This window comes from Pongo pygmaeus, chromosome 12 (genome assembly GCF_028885625.2).
Source record: "Pongo pygmaeus isolate AG05252 chromosome 12, NHGRI_mPonPyg2-v2.0_pri, whole genome shotgun sequence".
NCBI classification, from domain to species: domain Eukaryota; kingdom Metazoa; phylum Chordata; class Mammalia; order Primates; family Hominidae; genus Pongo; species Pongo pygmaeus.
The window spans coordinates 113,570,008-113,590,046 of record NC_072385.2 but is presented as its reverse complement, the minus strand read 5'-3'; positions in this window follow the sequence as shown (position 1 = coordinate 113,590,046).

Here is a 20,039-nt window from a genome sequence, read left to right as displayed (position 1 = left end):
TCTCTTTAGATTTACCTACAAGGAAAGAATATACTCCTCAAGCTAATGTAAATATCTCGTGTGCTTGGTAGTTGAGGTGGACATTATAATTGACACCCCAACAGCCATTCTCATCACCTGGGAGCTTGTTAGAAATGCGGAATCTTGGCCCCATGCCAGATCAGCTGAATCAGAATCTGCATTTTAACAAGATTCCCAGGCAATTCCTATACACAATAAAGTTTGAGAAACATTAGTAAGCCAATCACAATAATTCCACTCCGCTTGCTAGAAATTGGTTCTGCAATGGGCGTGCCTTATCCATTTTGAGCCAGTGAGACACAAAGAGGTGCTAACTCAGAGCTTCTGGAGGAAGAAAAGTCAGTCCAGTCTCTCTCCTCTGAATGTAAACAAGAAAACATGTTGCCACAGTTCCTGCTGACAGGCATCTTATGACCACAAGGGAAATCAGACTGCCTGTAGCCTATCCAGTGTTCACGCTCCCCTTCTACCTTAACAACTGGTCCTGGTGTGTATGCCCGTATGGACTGGAGAAGGCACAGAATGGAGTGTCTTGAATTTCCAGCAACAAGCATTGCACTTGGGAATGTGTCTCATTGGCCTGTTGAGTCCAGTGGTTCTCAACCAGAGTTGCACATCAGAATCACCTGGGGAACATTTAAGATATATTAATTTCCAAGCCCTACCACCAGAGATTTGGATTTAATGGGTCTTAGCTGAAGCGTGGACATGGGTACTTTTTAAAAGCTCCATACAGCCGGGCATGGTGGCTCACGCCTGTAATCTCAGCACTTTGGGAGGCTGAGGTGGGCAGGTCACCTAAAGTCAAGAGTTTGAGACCAGCCTGGCCAACATGATGAAACCTCGTCTCTATTAAAAATACAAAAATTAGCCAGGTGTAGTGGTGGGCACCTGTAATCCCAGCTACTAGGGAGGGTGAGGCAGGAGAATCACTTGAACCCGGGAGGTGGAGGTTGCAGTGAGCCGAGATCGCGTCATTGCACTCCAGCCTGGGTGACAAGAGCAAAACTCCATCTCAAAAACAAACAACAACAACAACAACAACAAGAAAAAACAACTCCTCAGTAGTTATAATGTATAGCCATGACTGAGAACCACCAATTTAGACAGATCACATCTTAGAGCATAAATCTTAGAGCGTTTTAATATTCCTTATGCAAATGCTCTTTTCCACTGAGACTGTTTGTGAAACTCCTAGTAAACTCTTTTTGTAAGCTTGTCAATTTGATAAAAATAATAAAAGCTTGGTTGGGCACAGAGGTCCACACCTGTAATCCCAGCACTTTGGGAGGCCAAGATGGGAGGATCACTTGAGGGCAGGAGTTCAAAACCAGCCTGGGAAACATAGTGAGACCCCGTCTCTACAAAAAAATTAAAAATACAAGCCCTTTATAAAATTTTTCAGAAATGCAAAACGGTTTAAATCATCTCAATTTTAGTATCACAGAAAACTATTCACATTTGGTGAACACCATTATTATAGGCATAAATACAGATTTAAGGATGAACAGAGAAATATACAGGTAGAGTAACATTAACAATAATAGGTTCTTTCTCCACATATTATTTTTAAAACAAAGTATTTTTTAAAATACAGTATTGAATTTATTTTCATTTGAATTTGACAAAATAGAAAAACAGAAGGAACTGATCAGATAACTGTTACTTCATCTCAAGAGAAAATGATTCATAAAACATTTCTCAAAGGCTAAAAATTTATTTATTTATTTATTTATTATTTATTTATTATTTATTTATTTAAAAGTGGGCATCTTGCTGAGGCTGGAATGCAGTGGCTGAACTGGTATGATTTGTGTGATCCTTCCACCTCAGCCTCCGTAGTAGCTGAGACTGTAGGCATAAGTCACTGTGCTCAGCCTCAAAGGTTAAAATTATAAATATCATTAATAGGACATTGTAATTTTTCAAACTGTATGTTTCAGTATTGATCAGTGCTGAATTCCATTCCATTGAAGATAGATTAACAGTCTGACTTTTGCTGGGCGCAGTGGCTCATGCCTGTAATCCCAGCACTTTGGGAGGCCAAGGCGGGCGGATCACGAGGTCAGGAGTTTGAGACCAGCCTGGCCAACATACTGAAACCCCATCTCTACTAAAAATACAAAAATTGGCTGGGCATGGTGGTATGTGCCTGTGGTCCCAGCTACTTGGGAGGCTGAGGCAAGAGAATCACTTGAACCCAGGAAGTGGAGGTTGTGGTAGGCCAAGATCGTGCCACTGCACTCCAGCCTGGGCAACAGAGAGAGACTCTGTCTCAAAAATAAAAAAACAGTCTGACTTCTCTACCACCTCTTCCCTGTCCTTCCTAATTTTTTGTTTATAATTTTTTATTATGTTAATACTTCGTCAAAAAATACTTTGTCGGATTCAATGATATTTACATTCTATTTTATCCATGATTTCCCTATTGATTTGTCTTAATTTCAGTATTTAAGTATATTCATTGTTCACTGCTCTGTTTCTGACATGTTCATTTTGATTTGCTTATATAGATTTCATCACGTATCAGTTAGCATTTACTTGTGTTACAAACTACCCCCAACGATCATTTGTTTATTCGATCACAACCTGTGGGTTGGTGAATTTGGCTGGGTTCAACTGGGAGGTTTTGTGGATCTTTCCTGGCTCACTTATGCGATAACAGTCAGCTGGTGGCTTAACTTAATGGTTGAGGTTTGGTGATCAGCCAAGGCACCTTGTAGCCTCTCCAACAGTCTAGCTCAGGCTTGTTCACATGGTAGCAGACTAAGAATGGAAGCTGCAAAGCCTCTGGAGAGGGCTCGGCTTGGAACTCAAATAGTATCCCTTCCACCACAATTTATTGGTGAAAACAAATCATAAGTCCAGCCCAGATTCAAAAGACTTTATCTTTTGATGGGAGGAATTACAAACAAATTTTTGTTCATTCCATGATATCCTCATATTGCAAGTTATTTCATGTTTAAAAATGACTTCCTGGCCAGGTACAGTGGCTCATGCCTGTAATCCCAGCACTTTGGGGGGCCAAGGAGGGTGGATCGCTTGAGCTCACATATTCAAGACCAGTCTAGGCAACATGGTGAAACCCCATCTCTACAAAAAATACAAAAAAATTAGCTGGGCGTGGCGGTGTGCGCCTGTAGTCCCAGCTACTTGGGGGGCTGAGATGGCAGGATGGTTTAGCCTGGGAGACGGAGGTTGCAGTGAGCTGAGATCGCGCCACTGTGCTCCAGTGGGCGAGAGAGCCAGACCTTGTCTCAAAAAAAAAAAATACTAAAAATAAAAATGGTTTCCTGTTTCGTTAAACTTAAATAACACCTATCCTCGGGTTTTGCTTTTTTCTTCTTTTATGTATTTCTTTTAATTTTATAAAAATGTGGAATGGCCAGGCACAGTGACTCACGCCTGTAATCCCAGCATTTTGGGAAGCTGAGGCAGGAGGATCACTTGAGCCCAGGAGTTCAAGACCAGCCTGAGCAACATAGCAAGAACCCATCTCTACAAAAAAAAATTTTAAAGTATTAGCCAGGCATAGTGGCATGCCCCCGTGGTCCCAGACACTCTGGAGGCTGAGGCAGGATGATCACTTGAGTCCAGCAATTCAAGACCAGCCTGGGCAACATAATAAGATCCTGTTCAAAAAAAAAAATTATAAGAAGAAATCTGCAAACTACATCTCTTACCAGCTAGCTCTCTGTTAGGCTCTGCAAATAGTGGGCAACTGGAAAAAGATTAGAAGGCAGAAGGTGGCCAGGCACAGTGGCAAAAAGATAGAAGGCAGAAGAAGGCCGGGCATGGTGGCTCACCCCTGTAATCCCAGCAATTTGGGAGGCCAAGGTGGGCAGATCACCTGAGGTTGGGAGTTTGAGACCAGCCCCACCAACATGGAGAAACCTGGTCTCTACTAAAAAATATATATATATAACATATATATTTTTTAAATTTATATTATTATATATTATATATTATAATATATATATAAAATATATATATATAAAGTATATATATAAATATAAAGCCAGGCATGGTGCTGCATGCCTGTAATCCCAGCTACTCAGGAGGCTGAGGTAGGAGAATCGCCTGAACCTGGGAGGTGGAGGTTGCGGTGAGACAAGATTGTGCCATTGCACTCCAGCCTGGGCGACAAGAGTGAAACTCCATCTCAAGAAAAAAAAAAAAGAAGGCAGAAGAAAGGAGAAGTCTTTTGCTCCTTCCTGTTCACATGTAATTTTTGTCAGAATGACCCCAGAACAGTATGTCAGCCCAACTGCAGCAGCTGGTTCCAGTTTCCAACTTCCCTTGCATTCTCCTATTAGAATAGAACTAGCCTTGTTTTACCCCCTCAGAGGAATAAGCAGCAGTTGGACTGTACCCCTCCCTAGAGACTTAAGACCCAGCTCCACGGGGCCTCTTCTTCGAACTCAGGAGCATCCAGGGTACCCCTTCCTCAGAGGTCCATGTCCCAACTCCTTGGGGCTTCTCCTCTACATAGAAGGTTCAGATAACATCCACCTCTCCTTTATTTCCCTTTATTCCTTTATTTCCCCAGGGCTGGTGGCTGCTTGCTGCAGTTACTCACTCTGTGTTACCTCACTAACCCTTTTTGTTTTGCCATCTCTTGAATGCCTATTTAACCAATTCCCTATGTTAAATTCTCTCTGTTGAAATAATCAATGTGGTTTCTGTTTTTCTGACCAGACCTTAACCGATGCATCATCTTCTGGAACTTATTTTATTGAAGTCATGTTATCATATTCTTTTCTGGCATCAGCAGTTTCAGAAAATATGACTTTATGTCTTTCTGTAAAACATCTTTGCCCATGCCTTGTCAGATTTTCTGGGTCTTCTTTTTTTGTGTTTAAATGAGTTTGTTTTAGGTAACATTGTTAGTTCTTACATCTTAAACGATTTATTGAGATATAATTCACACACTATACAATTTAACATGTACAATTCTATGGTTTTTAGTATATTCGCAGATATATGCAACCATCACCACATTCAATTATAGAATATTTTTATTAATCTTATTTTTGCAATCTTTTATTGAATGGTGCTGCTCCTTGTGGAGGAGGGCTAATTCATAGGTTATGCACCCAGCATCTATATAGAATATTTTTATCATTTATTTTCTTTCTTTCTTTTTTTTTTGAGACAGAGTCTTGCTCTGTCGCCCAGGCTGGAGTACAGTGGTGCGATCTGGGCCCACTTTAAGCTCTGCCTCCTGGGTTCATGCCATTCTCCTGTCTCAGCCTCCCGAGTAGCTGGGACTACAGGCCCCCACCACCATGCCCGGCTAATTTTTTTTTTGTATTTTTAGTAGAGATGGGGTTTCACTGTGTTAGCCAGGATGGTCTTGATCTCCTGACCTCGTGATCCACCCACCTCGGCCTCCCAAAGTGCTGGGATTATAGGCGTGAGCCACCGCGCCCAGTCTTCCTTTTTTCTGAGACAAGGTCTTGCTCTGTTGCTCAGGCTGGAGTGCAGTGGCACAATCGCGGCTCACTGCAGCCTCAACCTCGCAGGGTCAAGCCATCGTCCTACCTCAGCCTACAGAGGAGCTGGGACTACACTTGTGTACCACCATGCCGGCTAATTTTTGCATTATTTTGTAGAGATGGGCTTCCACTATGTTATCTAGGCTGTACTCAAAATCCTGGGCTCAAGCTCCGAAACTCCTGGGATTACAGGCGTGCACTACCACGCTGGCCTGTTTTTATCATCTCGAAAAGAAACCGCATACACTTAGGCTGTCACTCCCTTACCCTTCTACCCCCTAGTTATCAGCAACCACTAATCTACTGTTTGTCTATATAGATAATTTGCCTATTTGGACATTTTATATGCATGGAATCACATAATATGTGGTTTTATGTGACTGGCTTCTTTCACTTAGCATAATGTTTTCTTTTGTTTTGTTTTTAATTTTTTGTTTGTTTGTAGAGACAGGATCTCCCTGTGTTGCCGAGGCTGGTCTCAAACTCCTGAGTTCAAGTGATCCTACTGCCTAGGCCTCCCAAAGTGCTGGGATTAAAGGCGTGAGCCACCCCATCCAGCCCATACTTAGCATAATGTTTTAAAGGTTCATCTAGGTGAGAGCATGTATCAGTACTTCTTTTTTATAGCCAAATTATATTTCATTGTATGGATATACCACATTTTGTTTATCTGTTCATCAGTTGATGCACATTTAGGTTGCTTCTACCTTTTGTCAAATATGAATAATGCTAATATAAACCTTTGTGTATGAGTTTTTGTACGGAGGGCCTTTGTTCTCAGTTGTGGTTTCAGACTGGGTTCTCTGCCTTTTATGTGATATGTTTCTTCTTTGCTGCCTGTAGTATGTTTGCCTAATGGAAAGGTCACTGTTTTTTTCTTTTTTCTTTTTTTCCTTCTCAAAGTTATCATGGGCAGACCTAGAACATTTTCTTGGACTTTAGTGCAACTGAAATCTTTTTGATAGCTTTCTCATTCATTTGAGACCAATGTGTCTTCCCTTTAGAGCTATAGTTTGAGTACCGGGTACAGTTCTGGGTAGAGTCACTTCTCTGTAGTCTGAGAAAACCATAGTGGGGGAGGGAAGGAGCTTAGACAGCACTAAGTTGAATTCTTGCTTGAGGACCTGGATTCTGATCACTCAATAAAGATCCTCTTGGCTGGGCGCGGTGGCTCACCCCTGTAATCCCAACAGTTTGGGAGGCTGAGGCAGGTGGATCTCTTGAGCTCAGGAGTTTGAAACCAGCCTGGGCAACATGGCAAAACCCCATCTCTACAAAAAATACAAAAAATTAGTGGGGCCATGGTGGTGTGCACCTGTAGTCCCAGCTACTTGGGGGGCTGAGGCAGGAGGATCACTTGAGCCCAGGAGGTCAAGGCTACGGTGAGCCAAGATGGTGCTACTTTACTCCAACCAGGGTGACAAAATAAGACCCTGTCTTCCAATCATGGGTCTTCCCTACTTCCATGAGCTTCAGCTTATTGTGTTGACTAAGAGTGCCCTGGAAGATGGCAAGCTAGGAGGACTGCTTTGCTTCCTAGCTTATCCTGTCAGAGCAGCCAAGTCTGTTAGAGTCCTAGCTCAGTGCTGGAATCAAGCAAGAGCTCTGAAGCAGCCTCTGTAAGCTACCATAAGCCTCCTTCTCTTCCAGGACAGAATCCAATTTCTTAAGCAATTGTGGAGGCATGGTTTATATCAACTTCTCATTTTCAAAATTATGAGGAAATTTCTTAGTGTTCGTAGTTTGATGAACATACATAACACTAAATAATACCTTGCTCTTCAAGGGGAACACTTAGTCTCAAGTGAGATTTCTCCAAAGCTGGCTGGGTGTGGTGACTCATGCCTGTAATCCCAGTACTTTGGGAGGCCGAGGCAGGAGGATCACTTGAAGTCAAGAGGTCAAGACCAGCCTGGCCAACATGGCAAAACCCTGTCTCTACTAAAAATACGAAAATTAGTTGGGTATGGTGGCAGGCGCCTGTAGTCCCAGCTACTTGAGAGGCTGAGACAGAAGAATTGCTTGAATCTGGAAGGCAGAGGTTGCGGTGAGCTGAGATGGCACCACTGTACTACAGCCTGGGCAAGAGTGAGACTCCATCTCACAAAAAAGAAAAAAAAAGGATTTCTCCAAAGCTATTATTTCCAGTCTTGAAGGTTCTGCAATTTTCTTCCATCATTCTCATCGTATTTTAAGGAAAAACATGGCTCATGCGGGTTTGAATCCCACTGCATCGCCCAAATGCCTGTACAAAATAAACATTCCACTTAGCTAAATATTGACTACCTATTGTTCTTGCATGAAAGGCAATAAAACAATAGGGATCTGGATTTCAGTATGTTTTGGGTTCTGGGAATAATTGTTGCAGTTTAGAAAAATTGTGATGTCTTGAATTCTCTAAATGTTTGTGCACGAGGCCAGTGCTCTTACAATCTTAACATGTTGTCTCCTATGTTTGTTCTCACACTGCTATAAAGAACTACACGAGGCAGGACATGGTGGCTCACACCTGTAATCCCAGCACTTTGGGAGGTCAAAGGAGGTGCAGATCACTTGAGGTCAGGAGTTCGAGACCAGCCTGGCCAACATGGTAAAACCCAGTCTCTACTAAAAATAGAAAAGTTAGTCAGGCATGGTGGCACACCCTGTAATCCCAGCTACTTGGTATGCTGAGGCAGGAGAATTGTCTGAACCCAGGAAGCGGAGGTTGCAGTGAGCCAAGATTGTGCCACTGCACTCCAGCCTGGGAAACAGAGTGAGACCCTATCTCAAAAAAAAAAAGGAACTACCTGAGACTAGGTAATTTATGAAGAAAAGAGGTTTAATTGACTCACAGGCCACAGGCTGTACAGGAAGCATGAGTGGGAGGCCTCAGGAAACTCACAATCCTGGTGGAAGGTGAAGGGGAAGCAAGCACGTCTTACCATGGTGGAGCAGGAGAGAAAGAGCAAGGGGGAACAGCCACACACTTTTAAACCATCAGATCTCATGAGAACTCACTCACTGTCATGAGAACAGCACAGGGGAAACCGCCCCTGTAATCCAATTACTTCCCACCAAGTCCCTTCCCTGACACGTGGGGATTACAATTCAACATGAGATTTGGATGGGGACACAGAGCCAAACCGTACCAGCCCCTGAAGAAGGGGCCAGCTGAATGAATATCAGAGGGAAAGCCAGCAGCATTTTCTTGAATATGAACATGCCTAGATAGGATAGAGTTCTCCCAGCCTGTTTTGATTTCCCAGGGAAAAAATCCTGGCTCTTCCTCACACTTGGGCATAATAGGAGGGCTTTCCTTGGCTCAAAATAAGAAAAGTAGACCAGTCATGGTTGTTCACGTCTGTAATCCCAGCATTTTAGGAGGCCGAGAAGGGTGGATTACCTGAGGTCAGGAGTTCAAGACCAGCCTGGCCAACGTGGCAAAACACTGTCTCTACTAAAAATACAAAAATTAGCCAGGCATGGTGGTGGGCACCTGTAATCCCAGCTACTCAGGAGGCCGAGGCAGGAGAATCACTTTAACTCAGGAGGCAGAGGTTGCAGTGAGCCGAGATCATGCTACTGCACTCCAGCCTGGGTGACAGAGCGAGACTCCATCTCGAAAAAGAAAAAGAAAAGTGGATCTTAGAGACCAGGAGATCTATGACTTTGTCCAATGTCTCTGACTTCAGCAAGGGCAAAACTGGACCAAGAAGCCCTGTACTATTCCAGGCATGCCACACTTCCATAATGCCCAGGCCTGACCTGCATACCACGGGGGTGATTCTGAGCCTGTGAGAAAGTGAGTCAGGGAGTCAAATTATGCAAAGAAGTAGCCGGGTGTGGTGGCATGCACCTGTAGCCCCAGCTACTCAGGAGGCTGAGGTGGGAGGATCTCTTGAGCCCAGAAGTTTGGGGCCAGCCTGGGCAACATAGCAAGGACCCATCTCTAAAAACTTAAAATAAAAAAATAGGCCTCAAGAAAAAGAAAAGTGGATCTTAGAGACCAGGAGATCTATGACTTTGTCCAATATCTGACTTCAGCAAGGGCAAAACTGGACCAAGAAGACTTGTACTATTCCAGGCATGCCACACCTCCATAATGCCCAGGCCTGATCTGCATACCCCAGGGGTGGCTCATGCCTGTAATTCCAGCACTTTAGGAGGCCGAGGTGGGAGGATCGCTTAAGCCCAGGGGTTCGAGACCAACCTGGGCAACAGGGAAAAAATAAAAAATAAAATAAAATAAACACAAGTAATTCACCATTTATGATATCAAGGAAAATCTACTGGTATCTTCTACTTTATAGACTGCCAAGAATGTCAACATTGTGCCATGGGATGAGAAAATGAGAAAAAAATTAATTAAAATAGACTGCCAAGAATAGATATTTTGAAAGCATTTTGTGCTTTCTTATTTTGTCACTAATTCAGGGATGCATTGTTACAGAAAAAATATATACAAAATCTTATGCAGACTTCCTGGTTGTGCCACAGGCTCTGCCTCAGTGTTCACAGTCTGCCATGTGCGGTGTGTGAGAGTGACTTCTTAGAGGGGTTTAAGATATCCATCCTGTTGCTGAAGCTCACAGGGAAGGCTGATCCCAGAGACAAATACAGCATGGCAGGGAAAGCAGAACTATCCCATCATGTGGCTGGCTGAAACTTGAGCTGACGTTCAGCATTTTACAAACATTAGACAAAAACAAATACTCTTTGAAATATGGATGTAAGCAAAAATTAAGAATTCTTGACCATGAATAGGAACAAATAGTTTGAGGCAAGAAGTAAACAATGCAGGCCAGGCGCGTGGCTCATGCTTGTAATCCCAGCACTTTGAGAGGCCAAGGTGGGTGGATCACCTGAGGTCAGGAGTTTGAAACCAGCCTGGCCAACATGGCGAAACCCTGTCTCTACTAAAAATACAAAAATTAGCCTGGTGTGGTGGCATGCACCTGTAATCCCAGCTACTCGGGAGGCTGAGGCAGGAGAATTGCTTGAACCTGGGAGGCGGATGTTGCAGTGAGCAGAGATCATGCTACTGTACTCCAGCCTGGGAGACAGAGCAAGACTCCGTCTCAAAAAAAAAAAAAGAAAAAAGAAAAAAAGAAGAAGAAAAAGTAAACATTGCAGAGCATGGGCCAGGCCTGGTGGCTTATGCCTGTAATCTCAGCACTTTGGGAAGCTGAGGTGGGCCAATCATTTGAGCCTCGGAGTTCAAGACCAGCCTGGGTAACATGGTAAAACCCCATCTCTACAAAAAGTACAAAAAAATTAGCTGGGTGTGGTGGCACACACCCATAGTCCGAGCTACTTGGGAGGCTGAGGCGGGAGGATCACTTGAGCTTGGGAAGTCAAGGCTGCATTAAGCTGTGATTGCACCACTGCACTCCAGCCTGGGTGACAGAGTGAGAACCTGTCTCAAAAAAACAAAAACAAAAGCATTGTAGGGCAAACTTCGCCATGTGAGACAATCTCAGTGTGGGCTCATCAAGGGGTATCTGCAGGCATCCTTGGATGGAGGAAACCTGAGAGGGAAAGACTATACTCTTGATTGCAGTAGTTATGGATTTTCACCAGCTTACCCATAAGGAGAAACTGGAGCCCAGGAACAAACTTTTCTACACAGAATCTATAATTTATTGTCTACGAGAATTCAGAGTAAACTGCTTGTATTAATAGTTCTCATTCCAGGCTATGGGCTTTTCATGCACCAAGTCCCAAATAAAACCTCAAAGTTTTGCCATTGGAGGTTTTAGAGCCAGATAAATCTTACTGAACAATTCAGTCAAAAGTCTAGTACATACATTAGTTAAAACGGGTGAGTGACTGGGTGCAGTGGCACACACCTGTAATCCTAGTACTTTGGGAGGCCAAGGTGGGCAGGTTGCCTGGGTTTAGGAGTTTGAGAACAGCCTGGGAAACATGGCAAAACTCTGTCTCTACAAAAAATACAAAAATTAGCCAGGCATGGTGGCACATGCCTGTAGTCCCAGCTACTCAGGAGGCTGAAGTGGGAGGATTGCTTGAACCCGAGAGGTTGAGGCTGCAATGAGCTGAGATGGCACCACTGCAATCCAACCTGGGTGATGGAGTGAGAACTTGTCTGATTAAAACAAACAAAAAAACAAGGTGAGTAACAAGACTTCACCTGAGTGTACCGTGCAGAGGTACATGCATGTTCTAACACACACCTGAAGTGGCACCCTACCTGTACAATGCACTCATCTGCATTTGCACCCACATGCCTGTCATCAGCGTCATGGTCCTCACTGTGCCCCTTTTGTATGTGCCCATCAGCATGCACATTTGCAGGGTCAGCAACTTCAGTCGACTATGATCCTTGTACCCTGGTCCTTAGCATGTCCTTTTCTTGGTTCCTGATTTTCATTTTCTTTTCAGAGAAATGCAAGATGCTGAGTTGAAGGCATTTCCCCATGGTAGCTGCATTCTTCCTATTTGCTCAGCTCTGAGTCATTTCAGGAGTCATCTTTGACTTTCATCTTTCTCTAAAGCCTTACATATAAGTCATCAGAAAATCTGCCTTTGAGATATACCTCCAGATTCTGTGAATTTCCAGGTACTTCCACCACAGCTGTGGTCCATGCTACCATCGTCTCTCAGCTGAGTTACTGCAAAGCCTCCTGTCTCCCTGCTCCCACACTTGGCCAAATCTAGTTTAGTTTGTAGCCAGCCAGTGTGTTCCTTTTATAACTCAAATTGGATCATGTCACTTCTCTGCTAAGAACCCTTTAATTGATCCTCATGCTACTTGGGAAAAATCCAAAATCTTTACCATATCTTCATGACCTGGCTCCATGCTGCCTCTCAAATCGCCTACCCCTCTCACCTTCACTTGAGCCACACTGGATGCTTTGCTTTTCCTCAAACACACCAGACACACTTACTTCAGGGTCTTTGTGTTTTTAATTCCTCTGCCTGGACCATTTTCTCCCAGATACACACAGACATCACTTCCTCACTTCCTTCAGGTTTCTGCTCAAATTCATTGTATCAGGAACACCTCCTCTAAAAACTCTTTCTTGGATAACACACATTCATATTTTTCCTAGCCATTCTGTGCCTCCTTACTCTGATTGGCTTTTCTTCAGAGTACTTATCACTGCCTGAAATATTACTTTTTTATTATCTGTCTTCCTGCACTAGAGTGTAAGCTCCCTGAGACCAGGGAGTTTGTTCTGTTCATGGCTTACCTCAGCTTCTAGAACAGTGCCTGATATGGGGTAAGCCCTTAAGAAATAGGTGTGGGGCTGGGCAGGGTGGCTTATGCCTGTAATCCCAGCACTTTGGGAGGCTGAGGCAGGAGGATCTCTTGATCCCAGGAGTTCAAGACCAGCTGAGGTAACACAGAGGACCCTGTCTCTAATTTTTTAATGAAAAAAACAAAACAAAACAAAAAGAAATAGGTGTGGAATGAATGAGCGGACTTATCACAGGAAGGTGTCTGCTCACTCTTGCCTAAGCACCTCTGGGAAAGGAGCTTTGATAGGCGCTTCCTCCAGACCCTCTGAGAAGATGCAGTGGAGGAAGTCCCTGCCCCCATGCAGTGCTATCTCCCGTTGTTTGGGTCCTTATCATATCTGGTGGCTGCCCCAGGAAAGCGGGGTTGAGCTGTGGGAAAGAGGACGCTGTGTGATGTTGTTTTGAGGATGATGCTGAGGTGTTTTGAGTGGATGACCCTGTGAAATGTTATTTTGAGGTGCTGGTGTTGTTTTGAGGGATGACGCTGTGAGGATGCTGTTTTGAGGAATGTGGGCTCTGTGAAATGAAGTCATCCAAACCAGTCTGACAGGAGTGATGTCAAGCTTCTGGCCAGTTTAGTAAAAATGTTTAGTCATGAAACCAGCAGCTACAAGTAAGCAGGCCTCACTTTCAGAGTCCTCCAGTCATTTGACAAGCATAGATTGAATATGTGCTATGTGTCAAATACCATTTGAGGCCCTAAAGGGACTGTTCTAGAAGCTGAAGGTTGTGGGGATATGGAGCACAAGGGCCCTGTATTAGTCTGTTCCCATACTGCTATGAAGAATACCTGAGACTGGGTAATTTATAAAGATAAGAGTTTTAATTAACTCACAGTTCTGATGGCCGGGAAGACCTCAGGAAACTTACAATCATAGCAGAAGGTGAAGGAGAGAAAGGTACCTTCTTCATAGGGCAGCATGAAAAAGGAGTGCTGTGTGAAGGGGGAAAAGCCCCTTATAAAACCATCAGATCTCACACGAGCTCATTCACTATCATGAGAACAGCATGAGGGAATCGCCCCATGATACAATCACCTCCCACTTGGTCCCTCCCATGACACGTCGGGGCTACGGGAACTACAATTCAAGATGGGATTTAGGTGGGGTTACATCCAAATCATATAATTCCACCTCTGGTCCCTCCTAAATCTCATGTCCTCACATTTCAAAACACACTCATGACTTTCCAACAGTCCCCCAAAGTCTTAGCTCATTCCAGCATTAACCCAAAAGTCTAAGTCCAAAGTCTCATCTGAGGCAAGGCAAGTCTCTTCCGCCTATGAGCCTGTAAAATCAAAAGTAAGTTAGTTACTTCCTAGATACAATGGGGGTATAGGCATTGGGTTAATATACCCATTTCAAAAGGGAGAAATTGGCCAAAACAAAGGGGCTACAGGCCCCATGAAAGTCCAAAATGCAATAAGGCAGTCATTAAACCTTAAAGTTCCAAAATGATCTCCTTTGAGTCCATGTCTCACATCCAGGTCATGCTGATGCAAGGGGTGAGCTCCTACAGCCTTGGATAGCTCTGACTCTGTGGCTTTGCAGGGTACACGGTCCCTTCCAGCTGTTTTCATGGGCTAGCATTGAGTGCCTGCAGCTTTTCCAGGCGTATAGTGCAAGCTGTCAGTGAATCTACCATTCTGGGGTCTGGAGAACGGTGGCCCTCTTTTCATAACTCATTAGGCACTGCCCCAGTGGGGACTCTGCGTGAGGGCTCTGACCCTGCATTTCCCTTCTGCACTGCCCTAGCAGAGGCTCTCTATGAGGGCTCCACCCCTGCAGCAAACTTCTGCCTGGACCTCCAGGTGTTTCCATGCATCCTCTGAAATCTAGGCAGAGGTTCCCAAACCTCAATTCTGGTCTTCTGCACACCCACAGGCCCAATACCATGTGGCAGCTCCCAAGGGGAGATAAGAATTTTCTTATCTATTATTTATTTAATTTACTTAATTTCTTAATTAAATAAATAAAGTAAAATCTTACCAAATGAAATAAAATTGCCTTCTATCCCCTCCTTTTACCTCATTATCTATTTCAGAAAAGAAGAATAAAGAACACAACCACACCTGGATGGACTTTTTCGCAAGATATTGCTTGCCTCTCGGGCTTATTCAAATTTCAGAAATAATTCATTTACAAGTAAATTTCTATTTCTCTGATCCATTCATTCTCCCTAATAATCATTTACTGCCCCACAAAAGAATTGTCTACATCCTCCATCTCCTCCTTCCCCTATGAAAAAGACTATACACATTTCTGGGCTGAGTGTGGTGGCTCATGCCTGTATTCCCAGCACTTTGGGAGGTCAAGGTGAGCAGATCTCTTGAGCTCAGGACATCAAGACAAGCCTGGGCAACACGGTGAAACCCCGTCATTTAAATTGTTTTAATTGCTAAAAATACAAAAATTAGCTGGGTGGTGGAGTGTACCTGTAGTCTCAGTTACTTGGGAGACTGAAGTAGGAGGATGGCTTAAGCCCAGGAGGCAGAGGTTGCAGTGAGCTGAGATCGCATCACTGCATTCTAACCTAGATGACAGAACCAGATCCTGCCTCAAAAAAAAAAAAAAAGTTTCTCTACCCCATTAAGGGGTGAAGTAATCACTTTGTGGTTCTCTCCTGCACACGTTAGTATACTTGTATGCCTTTTCTCCTATTAATCTGCCTTTTGTCAGTTGATTTTTCAGCAAATGTTCAGAGAGTGAAGAAGTTTTTCCTTGGCCTCTACAGTTTTGGTGCTGTGAACAGGATACCAAAACTCTGCTCTTCTGGAAGCTGCAGTCAAGGGAAACCAGGACCTGAGAAGTCATCAGAAAGGTAAAAAATTCTTATGAGACAAAATCCCAGTCACTTTCTCTCTGGAATCCAGTTGAGCGGACAGTAAAAAATCACTGTTGTTTTTTTTTAACAAAATCTTGATTAATGGATGAAAAGAATTTGTTCGACTGGTCTTGGGTGTAGCGACTCTGGTGTGCTTTTTTGGTATGAATATTCATACTGTCTGATCTTTTTCCTCCCAGAAGTAGTTTTTCCCTTTATCTTTGGGGCTGGTATAGGAGAGTTCGATAAAGGCGGGTGGTTGGCTTGCATGTGAGAGGAGGTGTCCTGAGTCAGTTATTTCCCATGTTTAAGAATTAGTCAACCCTGAGAAGGGCACTTTCCATGCATCTGGAAAGCCTCCAAATGCTAGAGCATCAAGATACAGAAAATAGGAAAACATAGTTAATACAGTGACCTTGTCTCAGGACGAGTTGTGAGTTCCTGTGTGTCCTCTCGTGCTTTTGCTCTGTGAGGAACATATCGGGGGGGTTAGCTTGTTGGTCTCAGAATGAGAGACTGTGGAACAGAGCTGCCCCAGTTAACTGCAAACCTGCAATGTAAAGTGGTCAAGCCAAGGGCAGAGCTGCTGAACTCCAACTACCTCTGGGCGTGCAAGTGTGATTGTTGTTTCAAGGTACTGAGTTTGAGATGGTTTGTTATACAGCATTATTGTGGCAATAGATTAGTGATACAATGATTGTGGATTATCAAATTACACCTTCTAACTGTTTGTACTTTTTTTTTTGAGACAGGGACAAGTTTTTCTTATATAGGGGTCCTGTCTATGCAAAAACTAAACTCAGCTATGCCTATGTGCTGGTGAGCAGAGAGCATGACATTTATTATTCTATTGATTTAAAGAAAACTCTTCTTGACATTTTAGTATGTGAGTACATCAAAACAAAACTATTATTATCTTGAAAGCATATATTGTTATGGGAATTGGGACTTCTGGACTTTCTGTTATTGTAGGAGTATGTCCTTGTAGGTTTTCCTCAACTATAAACATCTTAGGACTATGAGTTGTGGCTGGCAAGGAATGTGCCTTGCAAGTTTCAACATGGAGTTTGAACTTAAAATGATGTTACTGTGGCTCTCCCAGGCTCCTGCTTCCCTAACAACTGGGTCATGTGTCTCTCACTGTTCAGCTCAGTCATCCGACTCATTCTCATGGTTGATAACAGAGTTCCAGGTGCAGCGAGAGGGTAAGCTCCTATGTGCAAGCGCTTTTCAAGTCTCTGCTTGTTTCAAATTTGCTATTGCCACACGAATTGACGTAAGACCAAACCCTGGGCTAGTATGGGATGGGACAGTGGAACGAGAGCTTGAGAGCCAAATGTTAAATTTCCAGGAATTTTGCAAGCCAGTTGTTAAGCTGCTGGTAGCTTGAAATTAGCCATGCTGGGAGTAATTATATAACAGAAATTGACAAATGCTATAAACCAGGACTTTTTTTTTCTTTTTCTTTTTCTTTTTTTTTTCAGAAAACCAGTTTAAAAATCTCACGCCTATAATCCTAGCACTTTGGGAGGCGAGGTGGGGGGATCACTTGAGGTCAGGAGTTTGAGACCAGCCTGGCCAACATGGTGAAACCCCATCTCCACTAAAAATACAAAAATTAGCTGGGTGTGGTGGTGTGCACCTGTAAGCCCAGCTACTCAGGAGGCTGAGGCACGAGAATTGCTTGAACCTGGGAGGAGGAGGTTGCAGAGCCGAGATCACACCACTGCACACCAGCCTGGGTGACAGAGCAAGACTCCGTCTCAAAAAAAAAAAAAAAAAAAAAAATTGCAAGAAGTTCTAATTTAACATCTTCAATGGGCTCTTGGAAACTGGGACTTTAAGTTAATTGTTGTACAGCGAGTCCTGGAATAATGTAGTTTCCTTCAATGTCTTTTTGTTATAAGATTGATGAGAAAAGAAGATTGCCTTCATTATACTTTTTTAAAAAAATTAGCCATTCCTGCATTGCTATAATCATACTTTTTGCTTAAAGTCACAGTTTCCAAGAACTTATTAACAACTTTAAGTGAGGACTCACTGTATATAAAAATAGAGTCATGTATGCATTGAGCAGTCGAGGGACATATTGTAGTGGTCATTTACTTTTTTAAAGCATCATTTAGCCTTTTTCAGTAACAGACCCTGCTTGAATCAAGCTAAGCCACCCTCATGACGTAATGATTTATCCAAAAGACAAGCACATAAACCAAGTTAATTCAAATGGAATAATTCCACAGGATTTTTTTCAAACTGAAGTTGGGAGAGGAAAGCCCCTCTTCTCTCTCTTACAAACTGTAATGATCTGAGCCAAGAGCTCCCAGTAGTCATCATTATACTTTTGTGGGAGAGAGCCAGCCTAAGAGAGGAAAGCTAACATACACAAATTTGCATGAAAGAGAGACCAAAAGAGAAAGCGAGTTGGGGACTGGGAGAGAAAGAGAGAGGGAGAGAGGGAGGAAAAGAAAGGTTTACCCCAACCTCCTTGCTGTTTGGTTGTGATCCAATACAATATCTATCTGGCTATCTGTGTCAGTCCATTTTTTGCATCTCTATAAAGAAATACTTGAATCTGAGGAATTTATAAAGAAAAGAGGTTTAATTGGCTCATGTTCTTCAGGCTGTACAGGAAGTGTGGTGCTGGCATCTGCTTCTGGCAAGGGCCCCAGGAAGCTTACAGTCATGGCAGAAGGTGAAGAGTGAACAGGCATGTCATATGGCGAAAGGGAGCAAGACAGAGTGAGGACAAGGAGCCAGACTCCTTTGAACAACCAGCTCTCAAGTGAACTAACAGACTCACTCATAATAAGAACTCACTCATTACCATGGGGAAGGCACCAAATGGTTGGTGAAAGATTCACCTCCATGATCCAATGGGCCTTCCACTACACCCCGCCTCCAAGATTGGAGGTCACATTTCAACATGAGATTTGGAGGGGACAAACATCCAAACCATATTACTGTTTATCTATCTATCTGTCTTAAAATAGATTGAGTTAATAGTTTCTGTTACTTGCAACCAAACAGTCCTGACTAACACACAAACATAGATATCTTGCTAAAGAGGTGGAGAAGTAACCAGTACAAGGAAGGATGAACATTGTTATACAGAGACCAGAATCTGGTTCGGGCATAGTACTCATCCATGGGGGGAAAATTAAACAAAGGAGGCTGTTAGCAACATCCTATGAAGATCTCCTCTGAGATTCATAAGTCTCCCCTCTTTCCCCCATTCCTTGTGTCAGTTCAAGGTATGGTTACATACAATGCAGACAACTCCAGACATGTTAAGCAGAAATAGGCTGGGTGTGGTGGCTCATGCCTGTAATCCCAGCACTTTGGAAGGCCGAGATGGGAGGATGGCTTGAGGTCAGGAGTTTGAGACCAGCCTGGCCAACGTAGCGAAACCCCGTCTCTACTAAAAATACAAAAATTAGCTGGGTATGGTGGTGCGTGCCTGTAGTCCCAGTTACTCGGAAGGCTGAGGGAGGAGAATCACTTGAACCCAGGAGGCAGAGATTGCAGTGAGCTGAGACTGTGCCACTGCACTTCAGCCTGGGTGACAGAGTGAAACTTCGTTTCAAAAAAAAAAAAAAATTTAAGTAGAACTAGACTTCATACAGAGAGTTAGGTGATTACAAAATTGTTGCAAGGGCTAGGTGAACAGACTTGAGGCTGAGCTTCCAGGAATGGCTCGCCTGTTACAACTCCACGGAACTAGCCTGCCAAGAAAGTCATTATCCCAGTTGCTGGCTTGAGGATATACCACCTCAACTGCAATTCCTACGAAAAAATGTCATACCCAATACTCTATCTCTTTGCATTCACAAAACTAGGGCCAGTCACTGAAATTCCTGTTTCTGTAAGCACAGAAAAGGCACATGCCTCCTTTACTATGCTTGCTAGGAGAAATGCCAGCAGCCACAGAAAGATGCATTTACTTCTCAATCTCATTCTTTCAAAGGAACAACAGTTAACACTTTCTTCTGTATCCTTCCAGAAAATTTCCAAGTGTGCATGTGCATAAAACAGATGACATGGGCTAGGCAGTGGCTTATGCCTATAATCCCAGCAACTGGGGAGGGTGAAGTGGGAGGATCACTTGAGCCCAGAAGTTAGAAACCAGCTTGGGCTGCATAGGGAGACTCCATCTCTACAAAAAAACAAAACAAAACAAAAAATAAAAAATTATCCAGGAGTGGTGGCACACACCTCCCAGCTACTTGGGAAGCTGAGTGGGAGAATCGCTGACCTCTGATCCTGCCACTGCACTTCAGCCTGAGTGACTGAGCAAGACCCTGTCTCACAAACAAATGGAATCACACCAAATATTAGTCTGACTGATTTAAAGGACTTATACTTGGATGCCTTAAAGTGAAGAATCAAATAATATAACTGTGTTTCTTAGGCAGATCACCCAAATCTCCAATTTGTTTTGTTTTGTTTTGTTTG